This window comes from Rousettus aegyptiacus, unplaced genomic scaffold (assembly GCF_014176215.1).
Source record: "Rousettus aegyptiacus isolate mRouAeg1 unplaced genomic scaffold, mRouAeg1.p scaffold_m13_p_2, whole genome shotgun sequence".
Lineage (NCBI taxonomy): Eukaryota > Metazoa > Chordata > Mammalia > Chiroptera > Pteropodidae > Rousettus > Rousettus aegyptiacus.
Genome location: NW_023416295.1, coordinates 143,919,225 through 143,933,741, shown reverse-complemented (window position 1 = coordinate 143,933,741; position 14,517 = coordinate 143,919,225). Strand labels below are relative to the sequence as shown.

The window sequence follows — 14,517 nt, the reverse complement described above, 5'->3', positions numbered from 1 at the left end:
TATATTTTTAAATTAATGAATCATTAATTTAAATTAATATATATTAAATTAATGTAATATATGTTCTTTTTTGGTCTTGTTTCTTTCACTTAGGACAATTATTTGGAGATTCATTCATGCTGAAATGTGGCAGTAGTTCATTTCTTCTCATTGCTGAATAGTATTCTATCTTATGTATATACAGCTATTTATCTGTGTACTTTTTAATTGACATTTGAGTTATTTCTAATTTTGAGCTGTTTCTGCTAAAGCTGCTATGAACATTTGCATACAGCCTATGTATGGACATGTGCAGATTTTTGTGTGGACATAAGTTTTCAACTTCTTAGGTAAATACCACAAGGCACAAATGCTAGATCACATGGTAAGATTAGGTTTTGTAAGAGATTGCCAAACTGTCTTCCAAAGTGACTGTATCATTTTGCATTCCCACCAGCAGTGAATGAGAGTTCCTGTTGCTTCACAGTCTCACCAGCGTTTAATGTCAGTGTTTTGGATTCTGGCCATTCTACTAGAAGTGTAGAAGTATCTCATTTTAATTTGCATTTCCCTGATGATATATGATATGGAGCTTTTCATATGCTTATTTGCCATTTCTATACCTTTGCCAAGGTGTCTTTTAAGGTGTTTGACCCAGTTAGTTAATTTTGCATATTGGGCGAGTTATGGATTAAAATTCATTTTCTACATATGAAAAGCAAATTGTTCTAGCACTATTTGTTAAAAAGACTATTCTTTCTATTCTGAATTGCCTTTGCATCTCTGTCAAAATTTAGTTGTCTGTTATATCTTTTTTAACTGTATCAGTTGACATTCATAGTGAATAGCACAAATTAAAGGAAAAGCAACTAAGTCTAATACTTGATAATAAATGTGTTTTTGTCACATTTAATAAAATTTCTAATTTCCTTACTGTAGCCTTGATAGAAGCCTTTTCTACTCAAACCTTTTTTTCCCCTCTCTTCCTTCTTCCATTCTCTCATTATTTGCTATATATTTTAATGATAAAGTCTGGAGGTAGAGGGATGTACACAATTTATTCCTTTAAATTTGACTTTATCTTTCCTTTTAATGACAATTATTTTACTGTTTTCTCTCTTCGAAAATCTCACAACCAGGATCACATCCTCCATTTCAGTTTTTCTAGTCTTGATGATCTGTCTCTTCTGTTACATCCTTTTGAGTAATGGCATACTGTACATATTGGAAAGAGTGCCCGCTTCAGTTAAAAGCCTGGATGGATGTGGGTCGCCTTGGAAAGGTTACAAGCTCATCCAGCCTCAAGTTTTCTGATTTTTAAATGGGGCTACTAATTTATCACTCATGGCTGTTTCGGTATAAAAAGAGATGTTTATGTGTGTCCACATACATGGAAATGAATGTATATGAAGTGTTTCAGTGAAGAGTTAGTGTCTTTCCCCCTTACCTAGCTCTAGTGAGCTCTGTATACATGTTCTGTCTGAACTGGAAATCTGAACAAGCCTCAGTACTAACCCTTCCACAGTCTGACCATGCCGAAGGTCTGAGGAGCACCTGAGTTAGAGAGAACATTGTCAGTGTAGATCATCCAAGGGTGAGAGAAGAGCATTTGCTAGTTAATGAAGAAGAACCTCCTTATCCCCTACAGTCAAGCGTTGGCTCTCTCCAAGGCCTCTCTCCATCAGTAATCCTTCCTTTGTATTGAATTTCAATCTCGCCTCCCACCAGTCTGGAAAGAAAATGCTCAAGTCTCTCCAGACATTGCTACTTGTCTCCATCAACCATCTTCTTATGGAGTTGCTTGTGCTTAATGCTCTACTCTGTCACCTGCGAACTAACCCCCCAGGCAGCTACCATTCCTTAGACACATTTCTTGCCACAGGCACCAATATCTTAATTGCCAAAATCAAGGGAATCTTTTCACCCCTAATATAACCAAAGATTTTATAGCAGTTTTACACTGTTGAGCTATCTCCCTCTATCTTGAAACTTCTCCCTCTTGACTTCGTCACCACTCTTTCTTTGTTAATTCATTCATTCAAAAATGAACTACCTACCCATCCATGCATGGGCCGTAGCAGAGAACAAAACACAAAATTCCTGATCTCATGGAAAATGCACTCAGCTGGGGGGAGTTAGATAATAAATGAATGAGTAATTTTACATTTTTTTTTTTTATATAATGATAAGTGATTTGGAGGAAATGAATGAAGCAAGATGATAGAATTAAAAATGCTGGGGGTGGGAGTGCAGGCGTTATTTGATATCGGATAGGCAGGAAGTCTCACATGGGAGCACATTCGAATAGAGACTTTCATGACTTGAAGGAGCCAACCCTATAACTGTCTGGAGGAAGACCACTTTAGATAGAGGAAACAGTGAGTGCAGAGGCCCTGGAGCAGGTACATACAGGTGTGCCCACCGCGTAGCAATCAGACCAGTGAGGCCAGGGGGCGTGTAGGGGACAGTAGTAGGAGATGAGATAGAAGTACTAGAGGCCCATGTATTCTAGGGCCTTACTGGTTGTGACAAAAATCTTGGTCTTTACTCTTGAGTGTGAAGACACTGGCCAGGTCTTGACCAGAAGAATGAATTTGAGAGTGGCATGGATTAGGCAAGAGCAGAAACTCTGGAGCTGGCTGCATGGGTTAAAATCCCCGCCCCACACTTGCGCTGTGACCATGGAATAGTTTTGTAACTTCGCTTCATCAGTAAAATGGGAATAGAAATGATACCTATCTCATAGTGTTATTGCGAGGATTGAATGTGGTCATATTTGTAAAGAACAGCATGGCAGATAATTATTATAAAAGTTTTGTTGAATAGAATTAATAAAATTGAAAAGGCTCACTTTACTGACCTGCGGAAAGGGCTTTGCCAAGGGGAATTAATAGAAGCCGGAAGCCAAGACATGGAAACATCCTAAGTGTCTATCAATGGTTGAATGGATAAAAAAATATAACATATATACAATGGGACATTCAGCCAGAAAAAGGAGGAAATCCTGCTATTGGTGACGTGGATGGACTTTAAAGCATTATACTACATGAAATACGTCAGAGAAAGACAAACACCACATGATCTCAAACAACCACCACCACCAGACTCATAGATACAGAGAACAGATTGGTGGTTTCCAGAGGCGGGGTTGGGGGGTAGAGGTGTATGGGTGAAATGGGTGAAGTGGGTCAAAAGGTACAAACTTCCACTTTTAAGATAAATAAGTCCTGAGATGTAATGCACAGCCAAGTAACTCGTATAGCATGGTGACTTAATAAAAAGAAAAAAAAAAAAAAAAGACTAGAAGCAGGAAGACCAGTTAGAATATGATTGCAATAATTCCCACAAGGGATGACTTAGATGAGGTGGAGGTGGGGAGAAGGGTCACATGGGGGGTTGTGTTTTGGACATGGTGATGACCTGTTGGTTGGAGGATTAGATCTTTTCCTTCCATCTCTGACCTTTCAAAGACTTCTTTGCTGCCTCCTTCCTGCTCCCCCCTTTGACCAGGAGTTTTCAGATAAAGTGGTACTATTTATAAGTATGCGGGGGCATTTTTTGGTTGTCACAGGGACTAGATTGTGGGTATTGGCAGTGTTTAGTGGGCAGGGGCTAGGCCAGGTGTGCTCAGCATACTTCACAGTGAAGATTTGTTCCTTGCAATTTGCTAGTAGCATCCTGGTTGAGAAATGCTGCTTTAGACCTTCTTCCCACCTACCCTCACCACCCCTTGGTCCAGGATTTCTTAACCTGCAGTCCTGTGTGGGCAGCAGGGGGCCTATAAGCTGTCTCATATTTTTTCCCCAAAATGTTTGTGTGTGTGTGGGGGGGGGGGTGTCTGTGTGAAAATTTTCATCAAGTTCTCAAAAGTTTCCTTATCCTAAAGATGTGAGAATTCCTATTGAGTGGCCTCACCCACTTTTATTTTTTCTGCAACCGGGATGATGATGGACTTCTACATCTGTTCCTACTGTGCTCTGCGCTCTGACTTCTAGACCTGCTCCTCAAGATCAACACATCTCCTAACTTCTTCCTTTATTTCCTACTTGGGTTTGTGGCACCATCATCCACCTTATTTCTAATCTTGCCTTTCCTGTGCCACCTCACCATGACTAATTTATCTAGTCCTTCTGATTTTACCTCCTAGACAGCTGAGGAAATCTTTTCCATTTCCCCATCATTCACTACTGTAATTTAGCATCTCTCATTTAGATTGTTGCCACTTCACCGTCTCCCCACCTGAGACCCATCTTTCACATGTTGCCAGATGAGTTCTTGGATACACAAATCACAGTGTCACTGACTTGCTAAAAACTCAGTCTGTCACTGCCTTCAGGGTAGAGTTCAGACTCTGTTATAGCACAAAGATCCGCTGAAATCCGACACCAGTCCCCTGCCCTGGGCTGAGTAGGTAGCAGTCCTGCCTCCTTGCTTGGCTGCCCTCCAGCTCTCCCCCCTCATTCATCCTCCTGCACCAGGCTCTACCAAGACTAAATAAGCTGTTTCAGGCATTGATGCTGAAACATCTAAACATGCTATTTGGTCACACCCAAAAATGTGTGTGACCTGTGTTTTACCTCCTAAAATATTCTATAGCTCTGAAACCCAGCCTGGCTATCCTCTTTAACTGAAGGAGGTGCTCACTGCCTTAGGCATCCATCTTGCCTTATTTCTGTACCATATGCATGCATATTTCTTGTTTTCCTTTACATTGTAATGTTAGGAGCTCTCTACTTCAAACAGGTGAGCTTCTGAGAGGCTCTTCTTAAGCTCATTTGTTCACAAGTTCAAAGTGACTAAGAGGACTTTAAGCTTGCAGTCCCCCGATGTAGTTCAAGGAGTTAAGTTGGTTCTTTGAAGCTTTATAACCAGTTATGCCCTTGCTGCTGGGTGTTCTATAGGGCATCTTTTTCTAAAGCTTCGTCTACATTACAAATCTCCTGAGGTAGGTGGCTCTTTCATGGTCTCTTTGAAGCCCTGGGGAGCCCCCTTAGTAGCCCTTGGTGTCCAAGTTCATCCTCACCTCTTGAATTGCAAGAGCCTCAGCAGACTCAGCCCTGGCTGTGCTCAGCCTTTCTGTCCTAGAACAATTTCATGGCCTCCTGAACTAATGTCTGGTCAAGTTTCCACCTTTGGTTTGAATATACAACCAAGTTGTTTGAGTATACAACTGATCATCCTGTTGTAGATTCAAAATGGAAAATACCTTTGAAGATCTCTTTTCTCTGTTTGGGCTAATAATTACTGCCAAGTTATAATAGGTATAGATAGGTTAGCCATTTTCACCTTCGGTGCCATTCATCCTTTGACCTTCAGCGTTCTTACAAATATTCATTCCATATGCAAAAAGAAAACCATTTTTCACTACTCTCTATTATTTTTGTTTCTATCATAATGATGTATCTCTTTTTATTAGCACTTTAAACATTTATCATATTTTTGCATTATCAGATGTGATTGGGTTAATAATATTTGTAAAATACTCGAAAGCATATTTTAAATACAAGAAACACGTTCATCCACAGACTAATGAACATGAAGGTGCCCACCAGCCAGAGTTTTCAGAGTGTGGCTCAGGCTGGTGTTTGTTCTCAGCTGTACAGCTGTGATTTGAAAGCTCAGGAGTGAGGAGTCAAGATTCGTTGCATGTCGCTTTCCTGCTAGACTGTGGGAAGCAGGATTTATATTTGATTGTCCACCAACTATAAGTTCTTCAATGGCAGGAACTTGTCTGATTCTCATTAGATCCTTGGGCTATGGCACTGTTAGTTATTGATTGAATTCACTGTGCTGGCTGCTTTTTACACCTTCAAGGGGAGTCATGCTAAACTATTTCTAAGCATTTCACTTGCAGACTAAACGAAGAATTTGGAATATGACTGACTAAAACATTCATATTACTTGGATGACAGAGGTGATACTGAAATCTAGGTTGGTAGTACTGGAGATTTTATTTTGTTCTGAAAACACTTCAGCAAATAAGTCCCTATCATGTTCAGGAGTAAGGTTCTCTGGAGCATATGAGGAGGGGTGATGTGGTCTGTGGTTTGAGGAAGCTTATTGAGTAATGAGGATGTGATAAGTATATAATTACATATGGCAGAATGTGCTATAATATATTATTTCATAAATATATAAAGCAGAGTATGAAGAGAGATTGGCTAAGTGACTTAAAGGGTAAAAGTGTTCACTACAGCAGTATTTATAATGATAAACATTGGAAACATCTAAATGGTTGATAAATGGTTAAATAAATTATGGCATAGGCACTAAATAGACTGTAATACAGCCATTAAAAGTATTTATGAAGAACTTACAGTAATTTGGGTAAATGTGTAATTTTTATGTTAGGTGAAATGTCAGAATATAAACTTAAATATATAGTGTGATCTTTTTTTTTTTTTTTGTAACAGGCATAACAAAAGGAAAAAAAAGTTCTGGGAAGAAAAAACACACCAAAATATAAATATTGCATCTGACTTCAAGTGTTTTATATATAATATGTGTGTGTGTACACACACACATGTGTGTAATATACACTTCATTGAATTTTTGTACACTGAATATACCTATGCAACAAGTGCCCAGGTTAAGAAATAGAACATTATCCACATTCTTACAGTCCCCCTTGTGCCCCTAACTTCTAATGGCATTTCATAGTTTTGACTGTTTTTTTGTTCCTTATATAAATGAAATCGTGCAGCTTGTACTACTCTTTTGTATCTGAATTTTTTACTCAACATTGTCTGATTCATCCATATTATTTATAGTTGTAGATTGTTCATTATTACTTATTGTGGATGATTTTTAATCTTACTTTTTCATCTTTTTATGCTTTAAAAATTTTTCCCAAATGAGCATGTATTTTATAAGCAGAAAAAAGGATATCTTTTTTTTTTTTTTTTAAAAAAAAGAGGCAAAGGCAAGTTTGTATGTAAAGTGCTCAGGCAGCTTGGCTAGGTTAGCTCCACCGTGGGACATGTGAAGGAGAATAAGTTGGGGCTGTCTTGAAACAGACGCAGTGCCGTGTGAACTCAGTGTCACGAGAACCAAATTGTTTTGTCATTTAGTAGTTATGGGACTGTGGACACGTAATTAAATCCTTTTGAGCTTCAATTTGCTCATCCATTGGTCAACTGGGTGTGACAGTGTCTTCCTTAGAAACTGGTTATGAGGATTAACTTGAGATAGTGAATCTGTGAAAAGGTCTGCTAGTTGCCGAGATCCTTCATTTAAAAATCAGTTAGGGTGGATGCTCAGGGAGGGAACTTAAGTCCAGTTGCCTTGAAGTGAAGGGTGATGGTTATTTATAAGTTCAAAGCACACAGCTTCGAGGTGGGGGTTTGAGCAAAGCAGAGAAGCTTTGGGGCAGGCAGCCCCTGCGTGCTCAGTGAGAGGGTCCAGGGAGCATGGATGAAGAGCTGGGCAGTGTTGAGGGGCCAGCTGAGGTTGGAGCATAAACATTAATGTAGTGTGTTTTTCTTCCAGAAGATTGGTTATCATATTTTATTTGGACTAATACATTAAACCAATTTTTCCTGCTCATACCAGTGGAAGAGGTAGAAACGTAAAGAAAGGGGAAGGAGGAAGAAACTCCACTGACACATGAGCAATGCCTTGGCTAATTTACAAAGAAAACACTGTTTAAAGGAAGCCTCTGATTTAAAATGTGAGTGTTATAGCAATCCATGGTGGTCTGGAACTTAGGATATCTTTTCCCGAGAATATCTAGCCCATAAAAGTCTATACAACAAGCAAGGAATTTTTACTGATATTATATTTTCTAGCTCTGAGAGCCCTAAAATCGCTAGCAGTTTTAACTATTTTAGATTCTGTAAATAGAAAAGGACTTGATAGGCCAATCTGGAGAACCCTATTCTTCGCTGGTATTGTTTCTATGGGAATAATAAGTAGGAGTGGAGAAAACTGCTGGGGATGCACTCCATGCTTGTCTGCCTCTTCCAAATAAATGAGTGAGCACTCCATCCAGAACCCCATACAGGGAGTTTAGCTATTTGTAGATAAATGACGTTGGTAGATTGGGTGGCTCCTTTACTCATCATTGGTCTGTTTAGGCAGTATCTTTTGATTGTTTATGGGCTGGGTATGAAAAAAAAATGTTTATAGACAGTCTTTTCTCCCAGATACTTTTTATCTGGAACAGACATTTAAAGAAATAAGTTTTGGAATGTGGTAAATAAAATGGAGATGTGGATTCTGAGGTGGACTTGGAAGTGAGTTCTCTGGGAAGATGTTCATAAGTCTGCCTGAGGAAATCAGGGAAGATTTAGGAGGAAAAATCACTCTTAAGCTGACTGGAGAATGAAAAGGCATTTTGGGGGAGGATACTCTGTACAGATAGAACAGTGGACACAAAGGCTCAGTATGTAAGAGGGAACATGATCTGCTGGAGCACTACAGATAGTCTCAATACCACTAGTTAGATGTATGCAGTGGGGTAGGGGATGCCGTGGCCTGAGAATAGGAATAATTTCCCCCCCTTGGGGGAAAGGATGTCACATTGTCCTAAAGTTTGTTTAGCTTTTTTGCTGATTTTTTAGCTAGATTTTTCTATTTCTTTTTCTGTCACACTTTTTCTGTCTCTGTCCTGCATTAAGATTTTACTTAATTCAGATTTTACATTAGTAAATATCAAGATTGCTTTATAATGAACTGGGGATTAAAGTACTGCATAGTGTCATCCAATACAGTGTATTGAGATCACCTTGTTTATATTCACTCCACAGGCATTTATGAAGCACATGTGTCGAAAAAATTATGCTTGCTGTGGATGGTATTGCAAACATAGGAAATGACCCCTGCCTCTCAAGAAGCTTACAGTCTAGCTAGCAAAGCAGAACTTGAACTTTCAAAAGCCCTGTTATATAAATAAAGATAATAGCTATAGGAAAGAAGATGGGCTTATTATTTACCACTGTGGGAAGTAGAGAAATCTATTTAGAAGACAATACACTCTGATCAAAGACCAAGGACCAAAAGAAATAATGATTAGTGGACAGTAGTAGAAAGGTGGGGCAAAGCGACTGGGGAACTAGGAAGAGGCTACCACACCTGGTGGACCATGGTGGAGGCTAGCCCGGGAGCATTGATGTGGAAAATACTATTAGGAGGTAACACAGTGTCTAGTGTCACCCAAAGTGGTATTATTGCTGGGAGTAGAGAGAAATGGAGCTGAAAATGTGGCTAGGGCCAGATTACAAGGGTCTTATTTGCTGCACTGAGGAATTTGGACTTTATTCCAAGACAGTAAACTTTTATGAACAAGTCTTGTCTTTCTCTCCTACCAGCACCTCTGTCTCTAATCTTCCTTTCATCTGCTGTGTTCAGAACAAGCCCAGTGAGATGCACCTAATCCTGACATCATGTGACAGGGACTCTCTGGGTTTTGCATAGATTACCGAGAAAGTCGCGATTTTGATGCCGAATCTTAGGATGTTTCCATAGTCAACAGCTTATTCCCTTGGTGTTGCTTCTCCTCACTTTTGATTTTTACAGCACACTATTCAATTTTCCAGTTACTTTTGTGTCATTGTATAATTTGATTCTTAACAACTGTTGGAAATAATCAGATCAATTTGTAGTTAGGGAAATCAGCTCAGAAAGCCTAAATGAATAGCCGAAGATCATTCAGCAGTGAGTGTTAAAGGTGAGATTAGAAAGAGTGACTTCATGACCCTGTTTGGTACAGGATTCCTTAAGTCAATATGCGATGGCCTTCCACTTCTGTGACTCTAACTACCAGTGGTTTAAGCCAGCCATGTTTTATGGCATCAGGGAGATTTTTGCATGGATTCATCCCTGTTGGGTGTGACTTAAGTATTTTGAAATGCCTGAGATTATGGGTTATATCTGTAATCATTACATAGAAAGAAACTTGTATGGGAGTTTGCCCATAACCATCTTTTATTTATTTTTTCTCTAAGGAACAGTCTAACTTCCTCTAAGCCTCTTTCATTCTACTGATCATTTGGATTTTTTTTCTTGGATGTAATCCACCTAAATCATTAGGAGTTTTTCTCTTTGACTTCATACATTTAGCAAGAAAATTGTTTTCCATCTTTCCTGTATTCAGCAAGCTAACAAAAGTGTGTAGTTAAATAAGTTAATGTTGTGAATCATTTTTAAGCAATACGACTTGCTGACTTAAGTGTACAACTTAAAATATTTGTGAGACAAAAAAAAATTGAGACTCAAATACAGATGACCCTTGAATAATGCAGTTTTGAACTCTGTGGGTCAGTTGAAAAGATTTGTATATAAGTGGCTCTGCACAGTTCAAACCCACATTGTTCAAGGGTCAACTGGACACTCTTTAATTTTGCTAAGAGCAGCAAAGTTGGCCTTGTAAAAGTCATGATTAAGAATAGCTAGGTTGTGAGACAGCAACAGTATGGGCAAAAAAACTAGTTTTTTTAAATAAAGTCAGGACCACCGATATCACATATTAACCTGTAGAATTCCTATAGAGATGGGGTAGCATTGATCCTTGGAGGAACTTGGAGGTGGTTGTATCATATTCTCTTTCCGAAGAGCAGTCACTGAAGGATAGAAGTGGAAGGTCAAATAGTGAGTGGTAGGATGTGAAACTAGTACTTGTGATACTCCATGGTTCAAAATCCTCAGCTGCTTTCTGTTGATAGTAGATCAAGCCTCAACTCATCTGGCCTTTCTTCTCTGAGGGAGTATAGAGATGGAGTATAGCCTTTCCCAGAGTCTGATAGCAAAGGCACAGGAGAGATAATAGACAAAAGTAAGTATTTGTTTATCAGCACTGAGTGAATGCAATTTAGTGCCACTATGTTAATGACAGTGAGTTTCAGACCTGTCGTGGAAATGAAGATAAAACTCTTAAAAAAAAAAAAAAAAAAGATACACACACACACACACACACACACACACATACATACATGCAGTAGACTCTAGTTGAATATGCAGAGGCTTCTGAGCTTCTCATGGAGCCGATCTGGAATACTTTGTTCAATTCTAAGTTATTTTTAAGTTCGTAAATGACTAGGATGGGGCCTAAATATAATACCTTTATATTTCTGGAAGTCGGACTTCCCAGCCTCACCTGTCTAATAAGAGCACTTTCAGTGGCAGTCACTAAACTTCCGTGCTCCCTCATTCTTATCTTTATTAATTCTTATTTCATACATTAATTATCTCTGTACATAACATTTGTATTATGTATTATTTGTATAATACACGAATTATATTAATAATGATATGCTAATAAGTAATAAGCACAAAACCCGTGTGTGTGGATGTACTTGTTGTGGAGGGGGTCCAGAAGCGACAGAATGCAGGCCTTAAAAACAGGCACATAGATAAAACTAACATACGGGAAAGAGACAGGACAAGGCCAGCATTCTTCAATTTCAAAGCACAGTCAAAAAGGTTGTAATGATATTGCACATGATTACGATGCCTTACAGTTTTCAGATTATTTTCACATCTTTTAAGTCCTTTGGTTGTCACAGCAAACCTGTGATGGTGGGCTCAACATCATTCACATTCTCTATGCAAAGTTCAGTCATAGGAAGACCATGCATTGTCTAATATACAGGTATCCAGACCATTCTTCCACAGTCAGCTTGGTCTTGCTCAATTCCGAGGTGTCTTTATAGGGGGAATCAGTAGACAATGATATCTACCACAGAAGCTTGGAGCAGGCAGGGTCACCTACTCTCTTACAACCTCACTACCAGTTTATAATGAAAACAAGTTTTGACTAAAATACTACACAAACTGATAATTTTTAGATAAACATTCCCTAGTCAATAGCCCAAAAGGATTGATATAACCTGGTTTATAAGCTTGGTGAAGTCTCTGATCTTTGTTTTTAGGTGTTCTGATATACATTTCAAGGATTATATACTTACACAGACAACAGGATGGCTGAGGAAAGATTCTTGGTCTTTTAGTTGACATCGGGGGTTCTGACTTTACCGGATCTTATACTCTGTTCACTCAATGGCAGAAGTGTCTCTAAAACATTTTAGCATGCCTACATACTTGAATCTTTTAATTTCACACATGTGATCCCATTCCTAATATTCATCATGCTCGTCAGCAAGCTGCTGAATGCACCAAAGAAAATGCATCCAGTAAGTAATGAGCAAAGTGCCCCCAAAGCATTTGTCTGTCGTAACCACTTCTGAAGTATGGGCTTCCTGGTGGGAGCCCAGCAGATCCAGCCCTGGACACCCTCCTACTACCATTAGAGTTATCGCCGAACCTAAACAGTGTCGCAGAGTATCACAGACTGTTTATGCCGAAATAATTTGTTTTTGAGTAAAAAATAAATTTTACTCAAAAAATAAATTACAGGTATTGAAATGCATCTAGGTCACTGAGATATCTAGGAGGGTTTCATTATTATTTGTTCATTTTGTTTAATAAAATAGAGAGTTGTACTTTTTAAGCACATTAATTTGAGTATAGAATAGTCTTAAAATATGTAAAGTAGGTTTGTGACAATGTTATTTTTTCCATATTAATGCAGTATGCATTAGTGTTTGTGTTTTATATCTGTTTACTGGCTATTTGCATATTTATCAACTTCATACAGCCCAAAGACAAAGATTTGTATTGCTAAGATAAGGCTAAAATTTTGACACCCACACATACATACCAGCACTTTAAACAAGCCACAGCCTGGTGAATGCTATGTGCAAATATTTACATACTCAAGCATGAAGATGCCTTTTGTTAGTTAGACTTAACAGATGAATTTTTTAAGATAGGTTGGACTGTATTACCTATGGAATAAATGTGAGGCAGTGGCATGCATATATATCATTTTTCTTCTAAATTTTAACTTAAATTTAAACTGTGTGTAGCTATCATTTGAAGCTGTCCCCAAAGATAAAATTATATTGAATTTTCCACTCTCCTTTCCCATGTGTGGTGGTAGTTGACACATGTAGTAGTTGAAGACCAATTGCTACATAAGCTTGTCCTGGAAATAGGTAGAATAAGAGAGTGAACCAGCAGGGAGCTCTAGCAGCTGACCCAGCCAGGAAGAGAAGGCAGAGATTAAAAATGAGAGCAATGCCCTCGCTGAAAGCAAAGGGAACGTAGAGGTGGCCACCAGTATTGAAGCCGAAGACGGAAGTCCAGGACTTGACTTTTGGCAACAAGGAGATCATTGATGATCTTTTCAAGAAGAATGAGGTAAACATTGAGTATGAGGAATTGTAGGCTGATGTTTAAATAATAATGGTTATTTTATTTATAATAACATCTTGAATGCTTATCATATGCCAAGTCCTTATGCACTTTACATATATTAACTAATTGGAATCTCACAGCAACCTTGTAGAGTCTGTACTTTTTTATCCCCCATTTTACCTATGCAAAAATGAAGGTACAGAATAATTTGCCCAAACTTAGGGTAGGAAAAGTGGGGCAGAGCTCGGATTCTAACCCAGGGTAGCTCCCCCATAGTTGATTTTAACTACCATTTCATGCTGAAGCTCTGCTGTAGAGGAAAGAGGTTGGGTATTTTCATGTTCTTTGTTAGGTGATGGTAACAACAAGGAGACAGTCCTCACCTCTGAATTTTTATAAAGCTGGTGGGGGAGATGGATCAAGAACATGCGCAGTGTTTTCTTTACTGTAGTGAAAGTTCGTAGCAGGTAGAGTCAGGACACAGGAAGGCAATGGCCAGATTTTAATTGGAGATGAGTGAGGAATCAGGAAAGGTCTCCTGGAGAAGGTGACCCTTAACTGAGGATCACAGTGGCTAAATTCAGAGTGGTGGATTAAAAACTTTAGGTATGAGAAGCTGGATTTCATCCTCATGCCTACTTCTTTCTGTTTTCATCAAATGTTTTAGGTACCTTTCCTCCATGGTTAAAAACCGATTTAAGCAAACATATCATGTGTTTAAAAGTCTCCAGTAGATTTGTCTCATTTAACCTGCAAATGTGAACATTTTGCTTTTATTTGTTTTGACTAGGTGGGTCAATATACTTCAATGCAGCATTCTTTTTAAAGAAGGGAAACCAAAGATTTCCCTCGCATAGTCTAAGAAACACACACATACATAACAAAATGGGCAGTGTTTTTGGTTTTGAAAAAGTAATAAAAAGAATGTAATAACTATTATGTATGAAAAAGGGATACTGTAATAAATAAAATTCCTAACTGGGCAGGTCATGGTGGGTAGTCACACCCCAGGCCTATAACTTCTTCGGTGAAAGGTTTTTAATTCAGCTCTGCCCATTGTTCTTGTGCATCTAGGTTAACACACCTTTAAAATACCAGAAGTAATACTCTTTAAGGGGATATTAACCCTCAAGAGAGCACACAATCTTAACTATTCTGTAAACTAGCCCCACCTAGCTTTCTCCCACTTGCATATAATCTTTCTTAAGTTCCCTCCTTAATTCCAAATGCATGAAAGCTTCCAGCCGCCAATGTATGGAGCATGTAAGATCTTTCTAGCATTGTCAGTTTGGGCTCAGATAAACTCATAAAAATTCTCTATGGGTTTGGACGTTCTTACGTACA

At 38.6% G+C, this 14,517-nt stretch overlaps 1 protein-coding gene across 2 annotated transcripts in view; it reads left to right on the top strand.

Annotated features, from left to right (window-relative positions):
- Nucleotides 1-14,517, top strand: part of RASSF8 (Ras association domain family member 8) — a 97,454-nt gene that overhangs the window by 6,278 nt on the left and 76,659 nt on the right. The gene's annotated exons all lie outside the window — the stretch shown is intronic.